The 20,776-nt window shown below is 46.4% G+C and overlaps 35 non-coding genes and 29 pseudogenes across 35 annotated transcripts; all 64 read left to right on the top strand.

The window, feature by feature from the left end:
* Window positions 1–25: 25 nt before the first annotated feature.
* On the top strand, window positions 26–134 carry LOC138495890 (5S ribosomal RNA; annotated as a pseudogene).
* A 106-nt stretch (window positions 135–240) lies between these two features.
* On the top strand, window positions 241–356 carry LOC138494667 (5S ribosomal RNA; annotated as a pseudogene).
* Window positions 357–462: 106 nt separating this feature from the next.
* On the top strand, window positions 463–581 carry LOC138493511 (5S ribosomal RNA). Its single transcript, XR_011276527.1, has one exon. It is a non-coding gene; the product is annotated as a 5S ribosomal RNA (ribosomal RNA).
* Window positions 582–687: 106 nt separating this feature from the next.
* Window positions 688–806, top strand: LOC138496380 (5S ribosomal RNA). Its single transcript, XR_011277897.1, has one exon. It is a non-coding gene; the product is annotated as a 5S ribosomal RNA (ribosomal RNA).
* A 106-nt stretch (window positions 807–912) lies between these two features.
* On the top strand, window positions 913–1,031 carry LOC138493888 (5S ribosomal RNA). Its single transcript, XR_011276869.1, has one exon. It is a non-coding gene; the product is annotated as a 5S ribosomal RNA (ribosomal RNA).
* A 475-nt stretch (window positions 1,032–1,506) lies between these two features.
* Window positions 1,507–1,615, top strand: LOC138495891 (5S ribosomal RNA; annotated as a pseudogene).
* A 106-nt stretch (window positions 1,616–1,721) lies between these two features.
* LOC138493701 (5S ribosomal RNA) lies at window positions 1,722–1,840 on the top strand. The gene has a single exon (XR_011276700.1). It is a non-coding gene; the product is annotated as a 5S ribosomal RNA (ribosomal RNA).
* A 106-nt stretch (window positions 1,841–1,946) lies between these two features.
* On the top strand, window positions 1,947–2,065 carry LOC138493988 (5S ribosomal RNA). The gene has a single exon (XR_011276960.1). It is a non-coding gene; the product is annotated as a 5S ribosomal RNA (ribosomal RNA).
* A 465-nt stretch (window positions 2,066–2,530) lies between these two features.
* LOC138495892 (5S ribosomal RNA) lies at window positions 2,531–2,639 on the top strand (annotated as a pseudogene).
* A 106-nt stretch (window positions 2,640–2,745) lies between these two features.
* On the top strand, window positions 2,746–2,864 carry LOC138495638 (5S ribosomal RNA). Its single transcript, XR_011277627.1, has one exon. It is a non-coding gene; the product is annotated as a 5S ribosomal RNA (ribosomal RNA).
* Window positions 2,865–2,970: 106 nt separating this feature from the next.
* On the top strand, window positions 2,971–3,089 carry LOC138493581 (5S ribosomal RNA). Its single transcript, XR_011276591.1, has one exon. It is a non-coding gene; the product is annotated as a 5S ribosomal RNA (ribosomal RNA).
* Window positions 3,090–3,195: 106 nt separating this feature from the next.
* LOC138494258 (5S ribosomal RNA) lies at window positions 3,196–3,314 on the top strand. The gene has a single exon (XR_011277204.1). It is a non-coding gene; the product is annotated as a 5S ribosomal RNA (ribosomal RNA).
* Window positions 3,315–3,420: 106 nt separating this feature from the next.
* LOC138495231 (5S ribosomal RNA) lies at window positions 3,421–3,529 on the top strand (annotated as a pseudogene).
* A 106-nt stretch (window positions 3,530–3,635) lies between these two features.
* LOC138493478 (5S ribosomal RNA) lies at window positions 3,636–3,754 on the top strand. Its single transcript, XR_011276497.1, has one exon. It is a non-coding gene; the product is annotated as a 5S ribosomal RNA (ribosomal RNA).
* Window positions 3,755–4,229: 475 nt separating this feature from the next.
* Window positions 4,230–4,338, top strand: LOC138495893 (5S ribosomal RNA; annotated as a pseudogene).
* A 106-nt stretch (window positions 4,339–4,444) lies between these two features.
* On the top strand, window positions 4,445–4,553 carry LOC138494892 (5S ribosomal RNA; annotated as a pseudogene).
* Window positions 4,554–4,659: 106 nt separating this feature from the next.
* Window positions 4,660–4,778, top strand: LOC138495650 (5S ribosomal RNA). Its single transcript, XR_011277628.1, has one exon. It is a non-coding gene; the product is annotated as a 5S ribosomal RNA (ribosomal RNA).
* Window positions 4,779–4,884: 106 nt separating this feature from the next.
* On the top strand, window positions 4,885–4,993 carry LOC138495232 (5S ribosomal RNA; annotated as a pseudogene).
* A 106-nt stretch (window positions 4,994–5,099) lies between these two features.
* LOC138493479 (5S ribosomal RNA) lies at window positions 5,100–5,218 on the top strand. Its single transcript, XR_011276498.1, has one exon. It is a non-coding gene; the product is annotated as a 5S ribosomal RNA (ribosomal RNA).
* Window positions 5,219–5,693: 475 nt separating this feature from the next.
* Window positions 5,694–5,802, top strand: LOC138495894 (5S ribosomal RNA; annotated as a pseudogene).
* A 106-nt stretch (window positions 5,803–5,908) lies between these two features.
* Window positions 5,909–6,024, top strand: LOC138494668 (5S ribosomal RNA; annotated as a pseudogene).
* A 106-nt stretch (window positions 6,025–6,130) lies between these two features.
* Window positions 6,131–6,249, top strand: LOC138494018 (5S ribosomal RNA). Its single transcript, XR_011276987.1, has one exon. It is a non-coding gene; the product is annotated as a 5S ribosomal RNA (ribosomal RNA).
* Window positions 6,250–6,355: 106 nt separating this feature from the next.
* Window positions 6,356–6,474, top strand: LOC138497047 (5S ribosomal RNA). The gene has a single exon (XR_011278473.1). It is a non-coding gene; the product is annotated as a 5S ribosomal RNA (ribosomal RNA).
* Window positions 6,475–6,581: 107 nt separating this feature from the next.
* LOC138493889 (5S ribosomal RNA) lies at window positions 6,582–6,700 on the top strand. The gene has a single exon (XR_011276870.1). It is a non-coding gene; the product is annotated as a 5S ribosomal RNA (ribosomal RNA).
* Window positions 6,701–7,175: 475 nt separating this feature from the next.
* On the top strand, window positions 7,176–7,284 carry LOC138495623 (5S ribosomal RNA; annotated as a pseudogene).
* A 106-nt stretch (window positions 7,285–7,390) lies between these two features.
* Window positions 7,391–7,509, top strand: LOC138493793 (5S ribosomal RNA). The gene has a single exon (XR_011276783.1). It is a non-coding gene; the product is annotated as a 5S ribosomal RNA (ribosomal RNA).
* Window positions 7,510–7,615: 106 nt separating this feature from the next.
* Window positions 7,616–7,734, top strand: LOC138493980 (5S ribosomal RNA). The gene has a single exon (XR_011276952.1). It is a non-coding gene; the product is annotated as a 5S ribosomal RNA (ribosomal RNA).
* A 106-nt stretch (window positions 7,735–7,840) lies between these two features.
* LOC138494549 (5S ribosomal RNA) lies at window positions 7,841–7,959 on the top strand. Its single transcript, XR_011277469.1, has one exon. It is a non-coding gene; the product is annotated as a 5S ribosomal RNA (ribosomal RNA).
* A 474-nt stretch (window positions 7,960–8,433) lies between these two features.
* Window positions 8,434–8,542, top strand: LOC138495895 (5S ribosomal RNA; annotated as a pseudogene).
* Window positions 8,543–8,648: 106 nt separating this feature from the next.
* LOC138494019 (5S ribosomal RNA) lies at window positions 8,649–8,767 on the top strand. Its single transcript, XR_011276988.1, has one exon. It is a non-coding gene; the product is annotated as a 5S ribosomal RNA (ribosomal RNA).
* Window positions 8,768–8,873: 106 nt separating this feature from the next.
* LOC138497048 (5S ribosomal RNA) lies at window positions 8,874–8,992 on the top strand. Its single transcript, XR_011278474.1, has one exon. It is a non-coding gene; the product is annotated as a 5S ribosomal RNA (ribosomal RNA).
* Window positions 8,993–9,099: 107 nt separating this feature from the next.
* Window positions 9,100–9,218, top strand: LOC138493890 (5S ribosomal RNA). The gene has a single exon (XR_011276871.1). It is a non-coding gene; the product is annotated as a 5S ribosomal RNA (ribosomal RNA).
* Window positions 9,219–9,693: 475 nt separating this feature from the next.
* On the top strand, window positions 9,694–9,802 carry LOC138495624 (5S ribosomal RNA; annotated as a pseudogene).
* A 106-nt stretch (window positions 9,803–9,908) lies between these two features.
* LOC138493794 (5S ribosomal RNA) lies at window positions 9,909–10,027 on the top strand. The gene has a single exon (XR_011276784.1). It is a non-coding gene; the product is annotated as a 5S ribosomal RNA (ribosomal RNA).
* A 106-nt stretch (window positions 10,028–10,133) lies between these two features.
* LOC138493578 (5S ribosomal RNA) lies at window positions 10,134–10,252 on the top strand. Its single transcript, XR_011276588.1, has one exon. It is a non-coding gene; the product is annotated as a 5S ribosomal RNA (ribosomal RNA).
* Window positions 10,253–10,358: 106 nt separating this feature from the next.
* LOC138494550 (5S ribosomal RNA) lies at window positions 10,359–10,477 on the top strand. The gene has a single exon (XR_011277470.1). It is a non-coding gene; the product is annotated as a 5S ribosomal RNA (ribosomal RNA).
* Window positions 10,478–10,951: 474 nt separating this feature from the next.
* LOC138495897 (5S ribosomal RNA) lies at window positions 10,952–11,060 on the top strand (annotated as a pseudogene).
* Window positions 11,061–11,166: 106 nt separating this feature from the next.
* On the top strand, window positions 11,167–11,285 carry LOC138493795 (5S ribosomal RNA). Its single transcript, XR_011276785.1, has one exon. It is a non-coding gene; the product is annotated as a 5S ribosomal RNA (ribosomal RNA).
* A 690-nt stretch (window positions 11,286–11,975) lies between these two features.
* LOC138494669 (5S ribosomal RNA) lies at window positions 11,976–12,091 on the top strand (annotated as a pseudogene).
* Window positions 12,092–12,197: 106 nt separating this feature from the next.
* Window positions 12,198–12,306, top strand: LOC138495352 (5S ribosomal RNA; annotated as a pseudogene).
* A 106-nt stretch (window positions 12,307–12,412) lies between these two features.
* On the top strand, window positions 12,413–12,531 carry LOC138495663 (5S ribosomal RNA). The gene has a single exon (XR_011277630.1). It is a non-coding gene; the product is annotated as a 5S ribosomal RNA (ribosomal RNA).
* A 106-nt stretch (window positions 12,532–12,637) lies between these two features.
* On the top strand, window positions 12,638–12,756 carry LOC138494192 (5S ribosomal RNA). Its single transcript, XR_011277144.1, has one exon. It is a non-coding gene; the product is annotated as a 5S ribosomal RNA (ribosomal RNA).
* A 475-nt stretch (window positions 12,757–13,231) lies between these two features.
* LOC138495899 (5S ribosomal RNA) lies at window positions 13,232–13,340 on the top strand (annotated as a pseudogene).
* Window positions 13,341–13,446: 106 nt separating this feature from the next.
* On the top strand, window positions 13,447–13,555 carry LOC138495219 (5S ribosomal RNA; annotated as a pseudogene).
* Window positions 13,556–13,661: 106 nt separating this feature from the next.
* LOC138494551 (5S ribosomal RNA) lies at window positions 13,662–13,780 on the top strand. Its single transcript, XR_011277471.1, has one exon. It is a non-coding gene; the product is annotated as a 5S ribosomal RNA (ribosomal RNA).
* Window positions 13,781–14,255: 475 nt separating this feature from the next.
* On the top strand, window positions 14,256–14,364 carry LOC138495900 (5S ribosomal RNA; annotated as a pseudogene).
* A 106-nt stretch (window positions 14,365–14,470) lies between these two features.
* On the top strand, window positions 14,471–14,589 carry LOC138495675 (5S ribosomal RNA). Its single transcript, XR_011277631.1, has one exon. It is a non-coding gene; the product is annotated as a 5S ribosomal RNA (ribosomal RNA).
* Window positions 14,590–15,064: 475 nt separating this feature from the next.
* LOC138495901 (5S ribosomal RNA) lies at window positions 15,065–15,173 on the top strand (annotated as a pseudogene).
* A 106-nt stretch (window positions 15,174–15,279) lies between these two features.
* Window positions 15,280–15,395, top strand: LOC138494671 (5S ribosomal RNA; annotated as a pseudogene).
* Window positions 15,396–15,501: 106 nt separating this feature from the next.
* On the top strand, window positions 15,502–15,620 carry LOC138494366 (5S ribosomal RNA). Its single transcript, XR_011277302.1, has one exon. It is a non-coding gene; the product is annotated as a 5S ribosomal RNA (ribosomal RNA).
* A 106-nt stretch (window positions 15,621–15,726) lies between these two features.
* LOC138494252 (5S ribosomal RNA) lies at window positions 15,727–15,845 on the top strand. Its single transcript, XR_011277199.1, has one exon. It is a non-coding gene; the product is annotated as a 5S ribosomal RNA (ribosomal RNA).
* A 106-nt stretch (window positions 15,846–15,951) lies between these two features.
* LOC138495133 (5S ribosomal RNA) lies at window positions 15,952–16,070 on the top strand (annotated as a pseudogene).
* A 690-nt stretch (window positions 16,071–16,760) lies between these two features.
* On the top strand, window positions 16,761–16,869 carry LOC138495063 (5S ribosomal RNA; annotated as a pseudogene).
* Window positions 16,870–16,975: 106 nt separating this feature from the next.
* Window positions 16,976–17,094, top strand: LOC138494417 (5S ribosomal RNA). Its single transcript, XR_011277349.1, has one exon. It is a non-coding gene; the product is annotated as a 5S ribosomal RNA (ribosomal RNA).
* A 106-nt stretch (window positions 17,095–17,200) lies between these two features.
* On the top strand, window positions 17,201–17,309 carry LOC138495448 (5S ribosomal RNA; annotated as a pseudogene).
* A 106-nt stretch (window positions 17,310–17,415) lies between these two features.
* Window positions 17,416–17,534, top strand: LOC138494785 (5S ribosomal RNA; annotated as a pseudogene).
* Window positions 17,535–18,009: 475 nt separating this feature from the next.
* On the top strand, window positions 18,010–18,118 carry LOC138495902 (5S ribosomal RNA; annotated as a pseudogene).
* A 106-nt stretch (window positions 18,119–18,224) lies between these two features.
* On the top strand, window positions 18,225–18,343 carry LOC138494285 (5S ribosomal RNA). The gene has a single exon (XR_011277229.1). It is a non-coding gene; the product is annotated as a 5S ribosomal RNA (ribosomal RNA).
* Window positions 18,344–18,449: 106 nt separating this feature from the next.
* On the top strand, window positions 18,450–18,568 carry LOC138494553 (5S ribosomal RNA). The gene has a single exon (XR_011277472.1). It is a non-coding gene; the product is annotated as a 5S ribosomal RNA (ribosomal RNA).
* A 690-nt stretch (window positions 18,569–19,258) lies between these two features.
* LOC138493575 (5S ribosomal RNA) lies at window positions 19,259–19,377 on the top strand. The gene has a single exon (XR_011276585.1). It is a non-coding gene; the product is annotated as a 5S ribosomal RNA (ribosomal RNA).
* Window positions 19,378–19,483: 106 nt separating this feature from the next.
* Window positions 19,484–19,592, top strand: LOC138495139 (5S ribosomal RNA; annotated as a pseudogene).
* Window positions 19,593–20,057: 465 nt separating this feature from the next.
* Window positions 20,058–20,166, top strand: LOC138495542 (5S ribosomal RNA; annotated as a pseudogene).
* A 106-nt stretch (window positions 20,167–20,272) lies between these two features.
* LOC138495129 (5S ribosomal RNA) lies at window positions 20,273–20,381 on the top strand (annotated as a pseudogene).
* Window positions 20,382–20,487: 106 nt separating this feature from the next.
* Window positions 20,488–20,606, top strand: LOC138493989 (5S ribosomal RNA). The gene has a single exon (XR_011276961.1). It is a non-coding gene; the product is annotated as a 5S ribosomal RNA (ribosomal RNA).
* The last annotated feature ends 170 nt before the right edge of the window (window positions 20,607–20,776 follow it).

Consider the following 20,776-nt stretch of genomic DNA (forward strand, 5'->3'; position numbering starts at 1 on the left):
GAGTAATACTCTTAGCATTTCTCAATTTTAGGGCTACACCACAATGAATGCGCCCGATCTCGGAAGCTAAGCAGTTTCGGGCCTAGTTAGTACCTGGATGGGAGACCGCCTGGGAATACCAGGTGCTGTAGGCTTTTTTGTGCTCCATGTTCAGGCAGTGAGCCATTTCTCAATTGGCTTTCAAAACTGCATGGTCTAGCCAACTAGATGCTTAAAGGTACAAATCTCAGAAGGCCCAGAGCCCACGGCCACACCACACTGAATGCGCCTGATCTCTGATCTCAGAAGCTAAGCAGTGTCGGGCCTAGTTAGTACCTGGATGGGAGACCGCCTGGGAATACCAGGTGCTGTAGGCTTTTTTGTGCTCCATGTTCAGGCAGTGAGCCATTTCTCAATTGGCTTTCAAAACTGCATGGTCTAGCCAACTAGATGCTTAAAGGTACAAATCTCAGAAGGCCCAGAGCCTACGGCCACACCACACTGAATGCGCCTGATCTCGTCTGATCTTAGAAGCTAAGCAGTGTTGGGCCTAGTTAGTACCTGGATGGGAGACCGCCTGGGAATACCAGGTGCTGTAGGCTTTTTTGTGCTCCATGTTCAGGCAGTGAGCCATTTCTCAATTGGCTTTCAAAACTGCATGGTCTAGCCAACTAGATGCTTAAAGGTACAAATCTCAGAAGGCCCAGAGCCTACGGCCACACCACACTGAATGCGCCTGATCTCATCTGATCTCAGAAGCTAAGCAGTGTCGGGCCTAGTTAGTACCTGGATGGGAGACCGCCTGGGAATACCAGGTGCTGTAGGCTTTTTTGTGCTCCATGTTCAGGCAGTGAGCCATTTCTCAATTGGCTTTCAAAACTGCATGGTCTAGCCAACTAGATGCTTAAAGGTACAAATCTCAGAAGGCCCAGAGCCTACGGCCACACCACACTGAATGCGCCTGATCTCGTCTGATCTCAGAAGCTAAGCAGTGTCGGGCCTAGTTAGTACCTGGATGGGAGACCGCCTGGGAATACCAGGTTCTGTAGGCTTTTTTGTGCTCTATGATTAGTAATTGTGCCACTTCTCAATTTCTTTTTAAATTTGCTTATGATTCCAAAATAAATGTATCCCTTTTAATAGCGGAAATGTTGGACAACAACATGAGGGCTGGCGCTACCTATTTACATAAAATTAACATACGGGTAGTGTGTTCATGGGTAATAAATCTACCTTCACATGTAATGCAGTTCAGAGAATATTGAGTCCATAAAGAGTCTTGAAAGAAAGCCATGGTTGTGTTGGTTGTTCTCTCCAACTCCCTGCAACAGAAACAGGATGGATGGAGTAAAGTTATCCAACCAGACATAGGAGTCGTGAATGGGCCCACAAGTCTTATATATCTCGCCTGATCGAGCCTGATCGAGCGCTGATCGGGTGATGAGCGTGGTATCATGTTGCAAGTGGCTTTATGGCTTAGCTTACTAACTGTAAATGCATAAGAGTAATACTCTTAGCATTTCTCAATTTTAGGGCTACACCACAATGAATGCGCCCGATCTCGGAAGCTAAGCAGTTTCGGGCCTAGTTAGTACCTGGATGGGAGACCGCCTGGGAATACCAGGTGCTGTAGGCTTTTTTGTCCTCCATGTTCAGGCAGTGAGCCATTTCTCAATTGGCTTTCAAAACTGCATGGTCTAGCCAACTAGATGCTTAAAGGTACAAATCTCAGAAGGCCCAGAGCCTACAACCACACCACACTGAATGCGCCTGATCTCGTCTGATCTCAGAAGCTAAGCAGTGTCGGGCCTAGTTAGTACCTGGATGGGAGACCGCCTGGGAATACCAGGTGCTGTAGGCTTTTTTGTGCTCCATGTTCAGGCAGTGAGCCATTTCTCAATTGGCTTTCAAAACTGCATGGTCTAGCCAACTAGATGCTTAAAGGTACAAATCTCAGAAGGCCCAGAGCCTTCGGCCACACCACACTGAATGTGCCTGATCTCGTCTGATCTCAGAAGCTAAGCAGTGTCGGGCCTAGTTAGTACCTGGATGGGAGACCGCCTGGGAATACCAGGTGCTGTAGGCTTTTTTGTGCTCTATGATTAGTAATTGTGCCACTTCTCAATTTCTTTTTAAATTTGCTTATGATTCCAAAATAAATGTATCCCTTTTAATAGCGGAAATGTTGGACAACAACATGAGGGCTGGCGCTACCTATTTACATAAAATTAACATACGGGTAGTGTGTTCATGGGTAATAAATCTACCTTCACATGTAATGCAGTTCAGAGAATATTGAGTCCATAAAGAGTCTTGAAAGAAAGCCATGGTTGTGTTGGTTGTTCTCTCCAACTCCCTGCAACAGAAACAGGATGGATGCAGTAAAGTTATCCTACCAGACATAGGAGTCCTGAATGGGCCCACAAGTCTTATATATCTCGCCTGATCGAGCGCTGATCGGGTGATGAGCGTGGTATCATGTTGCAAGTGGCTTTATGGCTTAGCTTACTAACTGTAAATGCATAAGAGTAATACTCTTAGCATTTCTCAATTTTAGGGCTACACCACAATGAATGCGCCCGATCTCGGAAGCTAAGCAGTTTCGGGCCTAGTTAGTACCTGGATGGGAGACCGCCTGGGAATACCAGGTGCTGTAGGCTTTTTTGTGCTCCATGTTCAGGCAGTGAGCCATTTCTCAATTGGCTTTCAAAACTGCATGGTCTAGCCAACTAGATGCTTAAAGGTACAAATCTCAGAAGGCCCAGAGCCTACGGCCACACCACACTGAATGCGCCTGATCTCGTCTGATCTCAGAAGCTAAGCAGTGTCGGGCCTAGTTAGTACCTGGATGGGAGACCGCCTGGGAATACCAGGTGCTGTAGGCTTTTTTGTGCTCCATGTTCAGGCAGTGAGCCATTTCTCAATTGGCTTTCAAAACTGCATGGTCTAGCCAACTAGATGCTTAAAGGTACAAATCTCAGAAGGCCCAGAGCCTACGGCCACACCACACTGAATGCGCCTGATCTCGTCTGATCTCAGAAGCTAAGCAGTGTTGGGCCTAGTTAGTACCTGGATGGGAGACCGCCTGGGAATACCAGGTGCTGTAGGCTTTTTTGTGCTCCATGTTCAGGCAGTGAGCCATTTCTCAATTGGCTTTCAAAACTGCATGGTCTAGCCAATTAGATGCTTAAAGGTACAAATCTCAGAAGGCCCAGAGCCTGCGGCCACACCACACTGAATGCGCCTGATCTCGTCTGATCTCAGAAGCTAAGCAGTGTCGGGCCTAGTTAGTACCTGGATGGGAGACGGCCTGGGAATACCAGGTGCTGTAGGCTTTTTTGTGCTCCATGTTCAGGCAGTGAGCCATTTCTTAATTGGCTTTCAAAACTGCATGGTCTAGCCAACTAGATGCTTAAAGGTACAAATCTCAGAAGGCCCAGAGCCTACGGCCACACCACACTGAATGCGTCTGATCTCAGAAGCTAAGCAGTGTCGGGCCTAGTTAGTACCTGGATGGGAGACCGCCTGGGAATACCAGGTGCTGTAGGATTTTTTGTGCTCCATGTTCAGGCAGTGAGCCATTTCTCAATTGGCTTTCAAAACTGCATGGTCTAGCCAACTAGATGCTTAAAGGTACAAATCTCAGAAGGCCCAGAGCCTACGGCCACACCACACTGAATGTGCCTGATCTCGTCTGATCTCAGAAGCTAAGCAGTGTCGGGCCTAGTTAGTACCTGGATGGGAGACCGCCTGGGAATACCAGGTGCTGTAGGCTTTTTTGTGCTCTATGATTAGTAATTGTGCCACTTCTCAATTTCTTTTTAAATTTGCTTATGATTCCAAAATAAATGTATCCCTTTTAATAGCGGAAATGTTGGACAACAACATGAGGGCTGGCGCTACCTATTTACATAAAATTAACATACGGGTAGTGTGTTCATGGGTAATAAATCTACCTTCACATGTAATGCAGTTCAGAGAATATTGAGTCCATAAAGAGTCTTGAAAGAAAGCCATGGTTGTGTTGGTTGTTCTCTCCAACTCCCTGCAACAGAAACAGGATGGATGCAGTAAAGTTATCCTACCAGACATAGGAGTCCTGAATGGGCCCACAAGTCTTATATATCTCGCCTGATCTCGCCTGATCGAGCGCTGATCGGGTGATGAGCGTGGTATCATGTTGCAAGTGGCTTTATGGCTTAGCTTACTAACTGTAAATGCATAAGAGTAATACTCTTAGCATTTCTCAATTTTAGGGCTACACCACAATGAATGCGCCCGATCTCGGAAGCTAAGCAGTTTCGGGCCTAGTTAGTACCTGGATGGGAGACCGCCTGGGAATACCAGGTGCTGTAGGCTTTTTTGTGCTCCATGTTCAGGCAGTGAGCCATTTCTCAATTGGCTTTCAAAACTGCATGGTCTAGCCAACTAGATGCTTAAAGGTACAAATCTCAGAAGGCCCAGAGCCTACGGCCACACCACACTGAATGCGCCTGATCTCAGAAGCTAAGCAGTGTTGGGCTTAGTTAGTACCTGGATGGGAGACCGCCTGGGAATACCAGGTGCTGTAGGCTTTTTTGTGCTCCATGTTCAGGCAGTGAGCCATTTCTCAATTGGCTTTCAAAACTGCATGGTCTAGCCAATTAGATGCTTAAAGGTACAAATCTCAGAAGGCCCAGAGCCTACGGCCACACCACACTGAATGCGCCTGATCTCGTCTGATCTCAGAAGCTAAGCAGTGTCGGGCCTAGTTAGTACCTGGATGGGAGACCGCCTGGGAATACCAGGTGCTGTAGGCTTTTTTGTGCTCCATGTTCAGGCAGTGAGCCATTTCTCAATTGGCTTTCAAAACTGCATGGTCTAGCCAACTAGATGCTTAAAGGTACAAATCTCAGAAGGCCCAGAGCCTACGGCCACACCACACTGAATGCGTCTGATCTCAGAAGCTAAGCAGTGTCGGGCCTAGTTAGTACCTGGATGGGAGACCGCCTGGGAATACCAGGTGCTGTAGGATTTTTTGTGCTCCATGTTCAGGCAGTGAGCCATTTCTCAATTGGCTTTCAAAACTGCATGGTCTAGCCAACTAGATGCTTAAAGGTACAAATCTCAGAAGGCCCAGAGCCTACGGCCACACCACACTGAATGTGCCTGATCTCGTCTGATCTCAGAAGCTAAGCAGTGTCGGGCCTAGTTAGTACCTGGATGGGAGACCGCCTGGGAATACCAGGTGCTGTAGGCTTTTTTGTGCTCTATGATTAGTAATTGTGCCACTTCTCAATTTCTTTTTAAATTTGCTTATGATTCCAAAATAAATGTATCCCTTTTAATAGCGGAAATGTTGGACAACAACATGAGGGCTGGCGCTACCTATTTACATAAAATTAACATACGGGTAGTGTGTTCATGGGTAATAAATCTACCTTCACATGTAATGCAGTTCAGAGAATATTGAGTCCATAAAGAGTCTTGAAAGAAAGCCATGGTTGTGTTGGTTGTTCTCTCCAACTCCCTGCAACAGAAACAGGATGGATGGAGTAAAGTTATCCAACCAGACATAGGAGTCCTGAATGGGCCCACAAGTCTTATATATCTCGCCTGATCGAGCCTGATCGAGCGCTGATCGGGTGATGAGCGTGGTATCATGTTGCAAGTGGCTTTATGGCTTAGCTTACTAACTGTAAATGCATAAGAGTAATACTCTTCGCATTTCTCAATTTTAGGGCTACACCACAATGAATGCGCCCGATCTCGGAAGCTAAGCAGTTTCGGGCCTAGTTAGTACCTGGATGGGAGACCGCCTGGGAATACCAGGTGCTGTAGGCTTTTTTGTGCTCCATGTTCAGGCAGTGAGCCATTTCTCAATTGGCTTTCAAAACTGCATGGTCTAGCCAACTAGATGCTTAAAGGTACAAATCTCAGAAGGCCCAGAGCCCACGGCCACACCACACTGAATGCGCCTGATCTCTGATCTCAGAAGCTAAGCAGTGTCGGGCCTAGTTAGTACCTGGATGGGAGACCGCCTGGGAATACCAGGTGCTGTAGGCTTTTTTGTGCTCCATGTTCAGGCAGTGAGCCATTTCTCAATTGGCTTTCAAAACTGCATGGTCTAGCCAACTAGATGCTTAAAGGTACAAATCTCAGAAGGACCAGAGCCTACGGCCACACCACACTGAATGCGCCTGATCTCGTCTGATCTTAGAAGCTAAGCAGTGTTGGGCCTAGTTAGTACCTGGATGGGAGACTGCCTGGGAATACCAGGTGCTGTAGGCTTTTTTGTGCTCCATGTTCAGGCAGTGAGCCATTTCTCAATTGGCTTTCAAAACTGCATGGTCTAGCCAACTAGATGCTTAAAGGTACAAATCTCAGAAGGCCCGGAGCCTACGGCCACACCACACTGAATGCGCCTGATCTCATCTGATCTCAGAAGCTAAGCAGTGTCGGGCCTCGTTAGTACCTGGATGGGAGACCGCCTGGGAATACCAGGTGCTGTAGGCTTTTTTTGTGCTCCATGTTCAGGCAGTGAGCCATTTCTCAATTGGCTTTCAAAACTGCATGGTCTAGCCAACTAGATGCTTAAAGGTACAAATCTCAGAAGGCCCAGAGCCTACGGCCACACCACACTGAATGCGCCTGATCTCGTCTGATCTCAGAAGCTAAGCAGTGTCGGGCCTAGTTAGTACCTGGATGGGAGACCGCCTGGGAATACCAGGTTCTGTAGGCTTTTTTGTGCTCTATGATTAGTAATTGTGCCACTTCTCAATTTCTTTTTAAATTTGCTTATGATTCCAAAATAAATGTATCCCTTTTAATAGCGGAAATGTTGGACAACAACATGAGGGCTGGCGCTACCTATTTACATAAAATTAACATACGGGTAGTGTGTTCATGGGTAATAAATCTACCTTCACATGTAATGCAGTTCAGAGAATATTGAGTCCATAAAGAGTCTTGAAAGAAAGCCATGGTTGTGTTGGTTGTTCTCTCCAACTCCCTGCAACAGAAACAGGATGGATGGAGTAAAGTTATCCAACCAGACATAGGAGTCGTGAATGGGCCCACAAGTCTTATATATCTCGCCTGATCGAGCCTGATCGAGCGCTGATCGGGTGATGAGCGTGGTATCATGTTGCAAGTGGCTTTATGGCTTAGCTTACTAACTGTAAATGCAAAAGAGTAATACTCTTAGCATTTCTCAATTTTAGGGCTACACCACAATGAATGCGCCCGATCTCGGAAGCTAAGCAGTTTTGGGCCTAGTTAGTACCTGGATGGGAGACCGCCTGGGAATACCAGGTGCTGTAGGCTTTTTTGTGCTCCATGTTCAGGCAGTGAGCCATTTCTCAATTGGCTTTCAAAACTGCATGGTCTAGCCAACTAGATGCTTAAAGGTACAAATCTCAGAAGGCCCAGAGCCTACGGCCACACCACACTGAATGCGCCTGATCTCGTCTGATCTCAGAAGCTAAGCAGTGTCAGGCCTAGTTAGTACCTGGATGGGAGACCGCCTGGGAATACCAGGTGCTGTAGGCTTTTTTGTGCTCCATGTTCAGGCAGTGAGCCATTTCTCAATTGGCTTTCAAAACTGCATGGTCTAGCCAACTAGATGCTTAAAGGTACAAATCTCAGAAGGCCCAGAGTCTACAGCCACACCACACTGAATGTGCCTGAACCCGTCTGATCTCAGAAGCTAAGCAGTGTCGGGCCTAGTTAGTACCTGGATGGGAGACCGCCTGGGAATACCAGGTGCTGTAGGCTTTTTTGTGCTCCATGTTCAGGCAGTGAGCCATTTCTCAATTGGCTTTCAAAACTGCATGGTCTAGCCAACTAGATGCTTAAAGGTACAAATCTCAGAAGGCCCAGAGCCTACGGCCACACCACACTGAATGCGCCTGATCTCGTCTGATTTCAGAAGCTAAGCAGTGTCGGGCTTAGTTAGTACCTGGATGGGAGACCGCCTGGGAATACCAGGTTCTGTAGGCTTTTTTGTGCTCTATGATTAGTAATTGTGCCACTTCTCAATTTCTTTTTAAATTTGCTTATGATTCCAAAATAAATGTATCCCTTTTAATAGCGGAAATGTTGGACAACAACATGAGGGCTGGCGCTACCTATTTACATAAAATTAACATACGGGTAGTGTGTTCATGGGTAATAAATCTACCTTCACATGTAATGCAGTTCAGAGAATATTGAGTCCATAAAGAGTCTTGAAAGAAAGCCATGGTTGTGTGGTTGTTCTCTCCAACTCCCTGCAACAGAAACAGGATGGATGGAGTAAAGTTATCCAACCAGACATAGGAGTCCTGAATGGGCCCACAAGTCTTATATATCTCGCCTGATCGATCCTGATACAGCGCTGATCGGGTGATGAGCGTGGTATCATGTTGCAAGTGGCTTTATGGCTTAGCTTACTAACTGTAAATGCAAAAGAGTAATGCTCTTAGCATTTCTCAATTTTAGGGCTACACCACAATGAATGCGCCCGATCTCGGAAGCTAAGCAGTTTCGGGCCTAGTTAGTACCTGGATGGGAGACCGCCTGGGAATACCAGGTGCTGTAGGCTTTTTTGTGCTCCATGTTCAGGCAGTGAGCCATTTCTCAATTGGCTTTCAAAACTGCATGGTCTAGCCAACTAGATGCTTAAAGGTACAAATCTCAGAAGGCCCAGAGCCTACGGCCACACCACACTGAATGCGCCTGATCTCGTCTGATCTTAGAAGCTAAGCAGTGTTGGGCCTAGTTAGTACCTGGATGGGAGACTGCCTGGGAATACCAGGTGCTGTAGGCTTTTTTGTGCTCCATGTTCAGGCAGTGAGCCATTTCTCAATTGGCTTTCAAAACTGCATGGTCTAGCCAACTAGATGCTTAAAGGTACAAATCTCAGAAGGCCCGGAGCCTACGGCCACACCACACTGAATGCGCCTGATCTCATCTGATCTCAGAAGCTAAGCAGTGTCGGGCCTCGTTAGTACCTGGATGGGAGACCGCCTGGGAATACCAGGTGCTGTAGGCTTTTTTTGTGCTCCATGTTCAGGCAGTGAGCCATTTCTCAATTGGCTTTCAAAACTGCATGGTCTAGCCAACTAGATGCTTAAAGGTACAAATCTCAGAAGGCCCAGAGCCTACGGCCACACCACACTGAATGCGCCTGATCTCGTCTGATCTCAGAAGCTAAGCAGTGTCGGGCCTAGTTAGTACCTGGATGGGAGACCGCCTGGGAATACCAGGTTCTGTAGGCTTTTTTGTGCTCTATGATTAGTAATTGTGCCACTTCTCAATTTCTTTTTAAATTTGCTTATGATTCCAAAATAAATGTATCCCTTTTAATAGCGGAAATGTTGGACAACAACATGAGGGCTGGCGCTACCTATTTACATAAAATTAACATACGGGTAGTGTGTTCATGGGTAATAAATCTACCTTCACATGTAATGCAGTTCAGAGAATATTGAGTCCATAAAGAGTCTTGAAAGAAAGCCATGGTTGTGTTGGTTGTTCTCTCCAACTCCCTGCAACAGAAACAGGATGGATGGAGTAAAGTTATCCAACCAGACATAGGAGTCGTGAATGGGCCCACAAGTCTTATATATCTCGCCTGATCGAGCCTGATCGAGCGCTGATCGGGTGATGAGCGTGGTATCATGTTGCAAGTGGCTTTATGGCTTAGCTTACTAACTGTAAATGCAAAAGAGTAATACTCTTAGCATTTCTCAATTTTAGGGCTACACCACAATGAATGCGCCCGATCTCGGAAGCTAAGCAGTTTTGGGCCTAGTTAGTACCTGGATGGGAGACCGCCTGGGAATACCAGGTGCTGTAGGCTTTTTTGTGCTCCATGTTCAGGCAGTGAGCCATTTCTCAATTGGCTTTCAAAACTGCATGGTCTAGCCAACTAGATGCTTAAAGGTACAAATCTCAGAAGGCCCAGAGCCTACGGCCACACCACACTGAATGCGCCTGATCTCGTCTGATCTCAGAAGCTAAGCAGTGTCAGGCCTAGTTAGTACCTGGATGGGAGACCGCCTGGGAATACCAGGTGCTGTAGGCTTTTTTGTGCTCCATGTTCAGGCAGTGAGCCATTTCTCAATTGGCTTTCAAAACTGCATGGTCTAGCCAACTAGATGCTTAAAGGTACAAATCTCAGAAGGCCCAGAGTCTACAGCCACACCACACTGAATGCGCCTGAACCCGTCTGATCTCAGAAGCTAAGCAGTGTCGGGCCTAGTTAGTACCTGGATGGGAGACCGCCTGGGAATACCAGGTGCTGTAGGCTTTTTTGTGCTCCATGTTCAGGCAGTGAGCCATTTCTCAATTGGCTTTCAAAACTGCATGGTCTAGCCAACTAGATGCTTAAAGGTACAAATCTCAGAAGGCCCAGAGCCTACGGCCACACCACACTGAATGCGCCTGATCTCGTCTGATTTCAGAAGCTAAGCAGTGTCGGGCTTAGTTAGTACCTGGATGGGAGACCGCCTGGGAATACCAGGTTCTGTAGGCTTTTTTGTGCTCTATGATTAGTAATTGTGCCACTTCTCAATTTCTTTTTAAATTTGCTTATGATTCCAAAATAAATGTATCCCTTTTAATAGCGGAAATGTTGGACAACAACATGAGGGCTGGCGCTACCTATTTACATAAAATTAACATACGGGTAGTGTGTTCATGGGTAATAAATCTACCTTCACATGTAATGCAGTTCAGAGAATATTGAGTCCATAAAGAGTCTTGAAAGAAAGCCATGGTTGTGTGGTTGTTCTCTCCAACTCCCTGCAACAGAAACAGGATGGATGGAGTAAAGTTATCCAACCAGACATAGGAGTCCTGAATGGGCCCACAAGTCTTATATATCTCGCCTGATCGATCCTGATACAGCGCTGATCGGGTGATGAGCGTGGTATCATGTTGCAAGTGGCTTTATGGCTTAGCTTACTAACTGTAAATGCAAAAGAGTAATGCTCTTAGCATTTCTCAATTTTAGGGCTACACCACAATGAATGCGCCCGATCTCGGAAGCTAAGCAGTTTCGGGCCTAGTTAGTACCTGGATGGGAGACCGCCTGGGAATACCAGGTGCTGTAGGCTTTTTTGTGCTCCATGTTCAGGCAGTGAGCCATTTCTCAATTGGCTTTCAAAACGGCATGGTCTAGCCAACTAGATGCTTAAAGGTACAAATCTCAGAAGGCCCAGAGCCTACGGCCACACCACACTGAATGCGCCTGATCTCGTCTGATCTCAGAAGCTAAGCAGTGTCAGGCCTAGTTAGTACCTGGATGGGAGACCGCCTGGGAATACCAGGTGCTGTAGGCTTTTTTGTGCTCTATGATTAGTAATTGTGCCACTTCTCAATTTCTTTTTAAATTTGCTTATGATTCCAAAATAAATGTATCCCTTTTAATAGCGGAAATGTTGGACAACAACATGAGGGCTGGCGCTACCTATTTACATAAAATTAACATACGGGTAGTGTGTTCATGGGTAATAAATCTACCTTCACATGTAATGCAGTTCAGAGAATATTGAGTCCATAAAGAGTCTTGAAAGAAAGCCATGGTTGTGTTGGTTGTTCTCTCCAACTCCCTGCAACAGAAACAGGAAGGATGGAGTAAAGTTATCCAACCAGACATAGGAGTCCTGAATGGGCCCACAAGTCTTATATATCTCGCCTGATCGAGCCTGATCGAGCGCTGATCGGGTGATGAGCGTGGTATCATGTTGCAAGTGGCTTTATGGCTTAGCTTACTAACTGTAAATGCATAAGAGTAATACTCTTCGCATTTCTCAATTTTAGGGCTACACCACAATGAATGCGCCCGATCTCGGAAGCTAAGCAGTTTCGGGCCTAGTTAGTACCTGGATGGGAGACCGCCTGGGAATACCAGGTGCTGTTGGCTTTTTTGTGCTCCATGTTCAGGCAGTGAGCCATTTCTCAATTGGCTTTCAAAACTGCATGGTCTAGCCAACTAGATGCTTAAAGGTACAAATCTCAGAAGGCCCAGAGCCCACGGCCACACCACACTGAATGCGCCTGATCTCTGATCTCAGAAGCTAAGCAGTGTCGGGCCTAGTTAGTACCTGGATGGGAGACCGCCTGGGAATACCAGGTGCTGTAGGCTTTTTTGTGCTCCATGTTCAGGTAGTGAGCCATTTCTCAAATGGCTTTCAAAACTGCATGGTCTAGCCAACTAGATGCTTAAAGGTGCAAATCCCAGAAGGCCCAGAGCCTACAGCCACACCACACTGAATGCGTCTGATCTTAGAAGCTAAGCAGTGTCGGGCCTAGTTAGTACCTGGATGGGAGACCGCCTGGGAATACAAGGTGCTGTAGGCTTTTTTGTGCTCCATGTTCAGGCAGTGAGCCATTTCTCAATTGGCTTTCAAAACTGCATGGTCTAGCCAACTAGATGCTTAAAGGTACAAATCTCAGAAGGCCCAGAGCCTACGGCCACACCACACTGAATGCGCCTGATCTCGTCTGATCTCAGAAGCTAAGCAGTGTCGGGCCTAGTTAGTACCTGGATGGGAGACCGCCTGGGAATACCAGGTGCTGTAGGCTTTTTTGTGCTCCATGTTCAGGCAGTGAGCCATTTCTCAATTGGCTTTCAAAACTGCATGGTCTAGCCAACTAGATGCTTAAAGGTACAAATCTCAGAAGGCCCAGAGCCTACGGCCACACCACACTGAATGCGCCTGATCTCGTCTGATCTCAGAAGCTAAGCAGTGTCGGGCCTAGTTAGTACCTGGATGGGAGACCGCCTGGGAATACCAGGCTCTGTAGGCTTTTTTGTGCTCTATGATTAGTAATTGTGCCACTTCTCAATTTCTTTTTAAATTTGCTTATGATTCCAAAATAAATGTATCCCTTTTAATAGCGGAAATGTTGGACAACAACATGAGGGCTGGCGCTACCTATTTACATAAAATTAACATACGGGTAGTGTGTTCATGGGTAATAAATCTACCTTCACATGTAATGCAGTTCAGAGAATATTGAGTCCATAAAGAGTCTTGAAAGAAAGCCATGGTTGTGTTGGTTGTTCTCTCCAACTCCCTGCAACAGAAACAGGATGGATGGAGTAAAGTTATCCAACCAGACATAGGAGTCCTGAATGGGCCCACAAGTCTTATATATCTCGCCTGATCGAGCCTGATCCAGCGCTGATCGGGTGATGAGCGTGGTATCATGTTGCAAGTGGCTTTATGGCTTAGCTTACTAACTGTAAATGCAAAAGAGTAATACTCTTAGCATTTCTCAATTTTAGGGCTACACCACAATGAATGCGCCCGATCTCGGAAGCTAAGCAGTTTCGGGCCTAGTTAGTACCTGGATGGGAGACCGCCTGGGAATACCAGGTGCTGTAGGCTTTTTTGTGCTCCATGTTCAGGCAGTGAGCCATTTCTCAATTGGCTTTCAAAACTGCATGGTCTAGCCAACTAGATGCTTAAAGGTACAAATCTCAGAAGGCCCAGAGCCTACAGCCACACCACACTGAATGCGTCTGATCTCAGAAGCTAAGCAGTGTCGGGCCTAGTTAGTACCTGGATGGGAGACTGCCTGGGAATACCAGGTGCTGTAGGCTTTTTTGTGCTCCATGTTCAGGCAGTGAGCCATTTCTCAATTGGCTTTCAAAACTGCATGGTCTAGCCAACTAGATGCTTAAAGGTACAAATCTCAGAAGGCCCAGAGCCTACGGCCACACCACACTGAATGCGCCTGATCTCGTCTGATTTCAGAAGCTAAGCAGTGTCGGGCTTAGTTAGTACCTGGATGGGAGACCGCCTGGGAATACCAGGTTCTGTAGGCTTTTTTGTGCTCTATGATTAGTAATTGTGCCACTTCTCAATTTCTTTTTAAATTTGCTTATGATTCCAAAATAAATGTATCCCTTTTAATAGCGGAAATGTTGGACAACAACATGAGGGCTGGCGCTACCTATTTACATAAAATTAACATACGGGTAGTGTGTTCATGGGTAATAAATCTACCTTCACATGTAATGCAGTTCAGAGAATATTGAGTCCATAAAGAGTCTTGAAAGAAAGCCATGGTTGTGTTGGTTGTTCTCTCCAACTCCCTGCAACAGAAACAGGATGGATGGAGTAAAGTTATCCAACCAGACATAGGAGTCCTGAATGGGCCCACAAGTCTTATATATCTCGCCTGATCGAGCCTGATCGAGCGCTGATCGGGTGATGAGCGTGGTATCATGTTGCAAGTGGCTTTATGGCTTAGCTTACTAACTGTAAATGCAAAAGAGTAATACTCTTAGCATTTCTCAATTTTAGGGCTACACCACAATGAATGCGCCCGATCTCGGAAGCTAAGCAGTTTCGGGCCTAGTTAGTACCTGGATGGGAGACCGCCTGGGAATACCAGGTGCTGTAGGCTTTTTTGTGCTCCATGTTCAGGCAGTGAGCCATTTCTCAATTGGCTTTCAAAACGGCATGGTCTAGCCAACTAGATGCTTAAAGGTACAAATCTCAGAAGGCCTAGAGCCTACGGCCACACCACACTGAATGCGCCTGATCTCGTCTGATCTCAGAAGCTAAGCAGTGTCGGGCCTAGTTAGTACCTGGATGGGAGACCGCCTGGGAATACCAGGTGCTGTAGGCTTTTTTGTGCTCTATGATTAGTAATTGTGCCACTTCTCAATTTCTTTTTAAATTTGCTTATGATTCCAAAATAAATGTATCCCTTTTAATAGCGGAAATGTTGGACAACAACATGAGGGCTGGCGCTACCTATTTACATAAAATTAACATACGGGTAGTGTGTTCATGGGTAATAAATCTACCTTCACATGTAATGCAGTTCAGAGAATATTGAGTCCATAAAGAGTCTTGAAAGAAAGCCATGGTTGTGTTGGTTGTTCTCTCCAACTCCCTGCAACAGAAACAGGATGGATGGAGTAAAGTTATCCAACCAGACATAGGAGTCCTGAATGGGCCCACAAGTCTTATATATCTCGCCTGATCGAGCCTGATCGAGCGCTGATCGGGTGATGAGCGTGGTATCATGTTGCAAGTGGCTTTATGGCTTAGCTTACTAACTGTAAATGCATAAGAGTAATACTCTTCGCATTTCTCAATTTTAGGGCTACACCACAATGAATGCGCCCGATCTCGGAAGCTAAGCAGTTTCGGGCCTAGTTAGTACCTGGATGGGAGACCGCCTGGGAATACCAGGTGCTGTAGGCTTTTTTGTGCTCCATGTTCAGGCAGTGAGCCATTTCTCAATTGGCTTTCAAAACTGCATGGTCTAGCCAACTAGATGCTTAAAGGTACAAATCTCAGAAGGCCCAGAGCCCACGGCCACACCACACTGAATGCGCCTGATCTCTGATCTCAGAAGCTAAGCAGTGTCGGGCCTAGTTAGTACCTGGATGGGAGACCGCCTGGGAATACCAGGTGCTGTAGGCTTTTTTGTGCTCCATGTTCAGGCAGTGAGCCATTTCTCAATTGGCTTTCAAAACTGCATGGTCTAGCCAACTAGATGCTTAAAGGTACAAATCTCAGAAGGCCCAGAGCCTACAGCCACACCACACTGAATGCGCCTGATCTAGTCTGATCTTAGAAGCTAAGCAGTGTCGGGCCTAGTTAGTACCTGGATGGGAGACCGCCTGGGAATACCAGGTGCTGTAGGCTTTTTTGTGCTCCATGTTCAGGCAGTGAGCCATTTCTCAATTGGCTTTCAAAACTGCATGGTCTAGCCAACTAGATGCTTAAAGGTACAAATCTCAGAAGGCCCAGAGCCTACGGCCACACCACACTGAATGCGGCTGAACTCGTCTGATCTCAGAAGCTAAGCAGTGTCGGGCCTAGTTAGTACCTGGATGGGAGACCGCCTGGGAATACCAGGTGCTGTAGGCTTTTTTGTGCTCCATGTTCAGGCAGTGAGCCATTTCTCAATTGGCTTTCAAAACTGCATGGTCTAGCCAACTAGATGCTTAAAGGTACAAATCTCAGAAGGCCCAGAGCCTACGGCCACACCACACTGAATGCGCCTGATCTCGTCTGATCTCAGAAGCTAAGCAGTGTCTGGCCTAGTTAGTACCTGGATGGGATTCCGCCTGGTAATACCAGGTTCTGTAGGCTTTTTTGTGCTCTATGATTAGTAATTGTGCCACTTCTCAATTTCTTTTTAAATTTGCTTATGATTCCAAAATAAATGTATCCCTTTTAATAGCGGAAATGTTGGACAACAACATGAGGGCTGGCGCTACCTATTTACATAAAATTAACATACGGGTAGTGTGTTCATGGGTAATAAATCTACCTTCACATGTAATGCAGTTCAGAGAATATTGAGTCCATAAAGAGTCTTGAAAGAAAGCCATGGTTGTGTTGGTTGTTCTCTCCAACTCCCTGCAACAGAAACAGGATGGATGGAGTAAAGTTATCCAACCAGACATAGGAGTCGTGAATGGGCCCACAAGTCTTATATATCTCGCCTGATCGAGCCTGATCGAGCGCTGATCGGGTGATGAGCGTGGTATCATGTTGCAAGTGGCTTTATGGCTTAGCTTACTAACTGTAAATGCAAAAGAGTAATACTCTTAGCATTTCTCAATTTTAGGGCTACACCACAATGAATGCGCCCGATCTCGGAAGCTATGCAGTTTTGGGCCTAGTTAGTACCTGGATGGGAGACCGCCTGGGAATACCAGGTGCTGTAGGCTTTTTTGTGCTCCATGTTCAGGCAGTGAGCCATTTCTCAATTGGCTTTCAAAACTGCATGGTCTAGCCAACTAGATGCTTAAAGGTACAAATCTCAGAAGGCCCAGAGCCTACGGCCACACCACACTGAATGCGTCTGATCTCAGAAGCTAAGCAGTGTCGGGCCTAGTTAGTACCTGGATGGGAGACCGCCTGGGAATACCAGGTGCTGTAGGCTTTTTTGTGCTCCATGTTCAGGCAGTGAGCCATTTCTCAATTGGCTTTCAAAACTGCATGGTCTAGCCAACTAGATGCTTAAAGGTACAAATCTCAGAATGCCCAGAGCCTACGGCCACACCACACTGAATGTGCCTGATCTCGTCTGATCTCAGAAGCTAAGCAGTGTCGGGCCTAGTTAGAACCTGGATGGGAGACCGCCTGGGAATACCAGGTGCTGTAGGCTTTTTTGTGCTCCATGTTCAGGCAGTGAGCCATTTCTCAATTGGCTTTCAAAACTGCATGGTCTAGCCAACTAGATGCTTAAAGGTACAAATCTCAGAAGGCCCAGAGCCTACGGCCACACCACACTGAATGTGTCTGATCTCAGAAGCTAAGCAGTGTCGGGCTTAGTTAGTACCTGGATGGGAGGCCGCCTGGGAATACCAGGTGCTGTAGGCTTTTTTGTGCTCCATGTTCAGGCAGTGAGCCATTTCTCAATTGGCTTTCAAAACTGCATGGTCTAGCCAACTAGATGCTTAAAGGTACAAATCTCCGAAGGCCCAGAGCCTACGGCCACACCACACTGAATGCGCCTGTTCTCGTCTGATCTCAGAAGCTAAGCAGTGTCGGGCCTAGTTAGTACCTGGATGGGAGACCGCCTGGGAATACCAGGTTCTTTAGGCTTTTTTGTGCTCTATGATTAGTAATTGTGCCACTTCTCAATTTCTTTTTAAATTTGCTTATGATTCCAAAATAAATGTATCCCTTTTAATAGCGGAAATGTTGGACAACAACATGAGGGCTGGCGCTACCTATTTACATAAAATTAACATACGGGTAGTGTGTTCATGGGTAATAAATCTACCTTCGCATGTAATGCAGTTCAGAGAATATTGAGTCCTTAAAGAGTCTTGAAAGAAAGCCATGGTTGTGTTGGTTGTTCTCTCCAACTCCCTGCAACAGAAACAGGATGGATGGAGTAAAGTTATCCAACCAGACATAGGAGTCCTGAATGGGCCCACAAGTCTTATATATCTCGCCTGATCGAGCCTGATCCAGCGCTGATCGGGTGATTAGCGTGGTATCATGTTGCAAGTGGCTTTATGGCTTAGCTTACTAACTGTAAATGCAAAAGAGTAATACTCTTAGCATTTCTCAATTTTAGGGCTACACCACAATGAATGCGCCCGATCTCGGAAGCTAAGCAGTTTCGGGCCTAGTTAGTACCTGGATGGGAGACCGCCTGGGAATACCAGGTGCTGTAGGCTTTTTTGTGCTCCATGTTCAGGCAGTGAGCCATTTCTCAATTGGCTTTCAAAACTGCATGGTCTAGCCAACTAGATGCTTAAAGGTACAAATCTCAGAAGGCCTAGAGCCTACAGCCACACCACACTGAATGCGGCTGAACTCGTCTGATCTCAGAAGCTAAGCAGTGTCGGGCCTAGTTAGTACCTGGATGGGAGACCGCCTGGGAATACCAGGTGCTGTAGGCTTTTTTGTGCTCCATGTTCAGGCAGTGAGCCATTTCTCAATTGGCTTTCAAAACTGCATGGTCTAGCCAACTAGATGCTTAAAGGTACAAATCTCAGAAGGCCCAGAGCCTACGGCCACACCACACTGAATGCGCCTGATCTCGTCTGATTTCAGAAGCTAAGCAGTGTCGGGCTTAGTTAGTACCTGGATGGGAGACCGCCTGGGAATACCAGGTTCTGTAGGCTTTTTTGTGCTCTATGATTAGTAATTGTGCCACTTCTCAATTTCTTTTTAAATTTGCTTATGATTCCAAAATAAATGTATCCCTTTTAATAGCGGAAATGTTGGACAACAACATGAGGGCTGGCGCTACCTATTTACATAAAATTAACATACGGGTAGTGTGTTCATGGGTAATAAATCTACCTTCACATGTAATGCAGTTCAGAGAATATTGAGTCCATAAAGAGTCTTGAAAGAAAGCCATGGTTGTGTTGGTTGTTCTCTCCAACTCCCTGCAACAGAAACAGGATGGATGGAGTAAAGTTATCCAACCAGACATAGGAGTCCTGAATGGGCCCACAAGTCTTATATATCTCGCCTGATCGAGCCTGATCGAGCGCTGATCGGGTGATGAGCGTGGTATCATGTTGCAAGTGGCTTTATGGCTTAGCTTACTAACTGTAAATGCAAAAGAGTAATACTCTTAGCATTTCTCAATTTTAGGGCTACACCACAATGAATGCGCCCGATCTCGGAAGCTAAGCAGTTTCGGGCCTAGTTAGTACCTGGATGGGAGACCGCCTGGTAATACCAGGTGCTGTAGGCTTTTTTGTGCTCCATGTTCAGGCAGTGAGCCATTTCTCAATTGGCTTTCAAAACTGCATGGTCTAGCCAACTAGATGCTTAAAGGTACAAATCTCAGAAGGCCCAGAGCCTACGGCCACACCACACTGAATGCGCCTGATCTCGTCCGATCTCAGAAGCTAAGCAGTGTTGGGCCTAGTTAGTACCTGGATGGGAGACCGCCTGGGAATACCAGGTGCTGTAGGCTTTTTTGTGCTCCATGTTCAGGCAGTGAGCCATTTCTCAATTGGCTTTCAAAACTGCATGGTCTAGCCAACTAGATGCTTAAAGGTACAAATCTCAGAAGGCCCACAGCCTACGGCCACACCACACTGAATGCGCCTGATCTCAGAAGCTAAGCAGTGTCGGGCCTAGTTAGTACCTGGATGGGAGACCGCCTGGGAATACCAGGTTCTGTAGGCTTTTTTGTGCTCTATGATTAGTAATTGTGCCACTTCTCAATTTCTTTTTAAATTTGCTTATGATTCCAAAATAAATGTATCCCTTTTAATAGCGGAAATGTTGGACAACAACATGAGGGCTGGCGCTACCTATTTACATAAAATTAACATACGGGTAGTGTGTTCATGGGTAATAAATCTACCTTCACATGTAATGCAGTTCAGAGAATATTGAGTCCATAAAGAGTCTTGAAAGAAAGCCATGGTTGTGTTGGTTGTTCTCTCCAACTCCCTGCAACAGAAACAGGATGGATGGAGTAAAGTTATCCAACCAGACATAGGAGTCCTGAATGGGCCCACAAGTCTTATATATCTCGCCTGATCGAGCGCTGATCGGGTGATGAGCGTGGTATCATGTTGCAAGTGGCTTTATGGCTTAGCTTACTAACTGTAAATGCATAAGAGTAATACTCTTAGCATTTCTCAATTTTAGGGCTACACCACAATGAATGCGCCCGATCTCGGAAGCTAAGCAGTGTCGGGCCTAGTTAGTACCTGGATGGGAGACCGCCTGGGAATACCAGGTGCTGTAGGCTTTTTTGTGCTCCATGTTCAGGCAGTGAGCCATTTCTCAATTGGCTTTCAAAACTGCATGGTCTAGCCAACTAGATGCTTAAAGGTACAAATCTCAGAAGGCCCAGAGCCTACGGCCACACCACACTGAATGCGCCTGATCTCAGAAGCTAAGCAGTGTCAGGCCTAGTTAGTACCTGGATGGGAGACCGCCTGGGAATACCAGGTGCTGTAGGCTTTTTTGTGCTCCATGTTCAGGCAGTGAGCCATTTCTCAATTGCCTTTCAAAACTGCATGGTCTAGCCAACTAGATGCTTAAAGGTACAAATCTCAAAAGGCCCAGAGCCTACGGCCACACCACACTGAATGCGCCTGATCTCATCTGATCTCAGAAGCTAAGCAGTGTCGGGCCTAGTTAGTACCTGGATGGGAGACCGCCTGGGAATGCCAGGTTCTGTAGGCTTTTTTGTGCTCTATGATTAGTAATTGTGCCACTTCTCAATTTCTTTTTAAATTTGCTTATGATTCCAAAATAAATGTATCCCTTTTAATAGCGGAAATGTTGGACAACAACATGAGGGCTGGCGCTACCTATTTACATAAAATTAACATACGGGTAGTGTGTTCATGGGT

The sequence above is a fragment of the Ambystoma mexicanum genome, chromosome 10, assembly GCF_040938575.1.
Source record: "Ambystoma mexicanum isolate Mex_15411 chromosome 10, UKY_AmexF1_1, whole genome shotgun sequence".
Lineage (NCBI taxonomy): Eukaryota > Metazoa > Chordata > Amphibia > Caudata > Ambystomatidae > Ambystoma > Ambystoma mexicanum.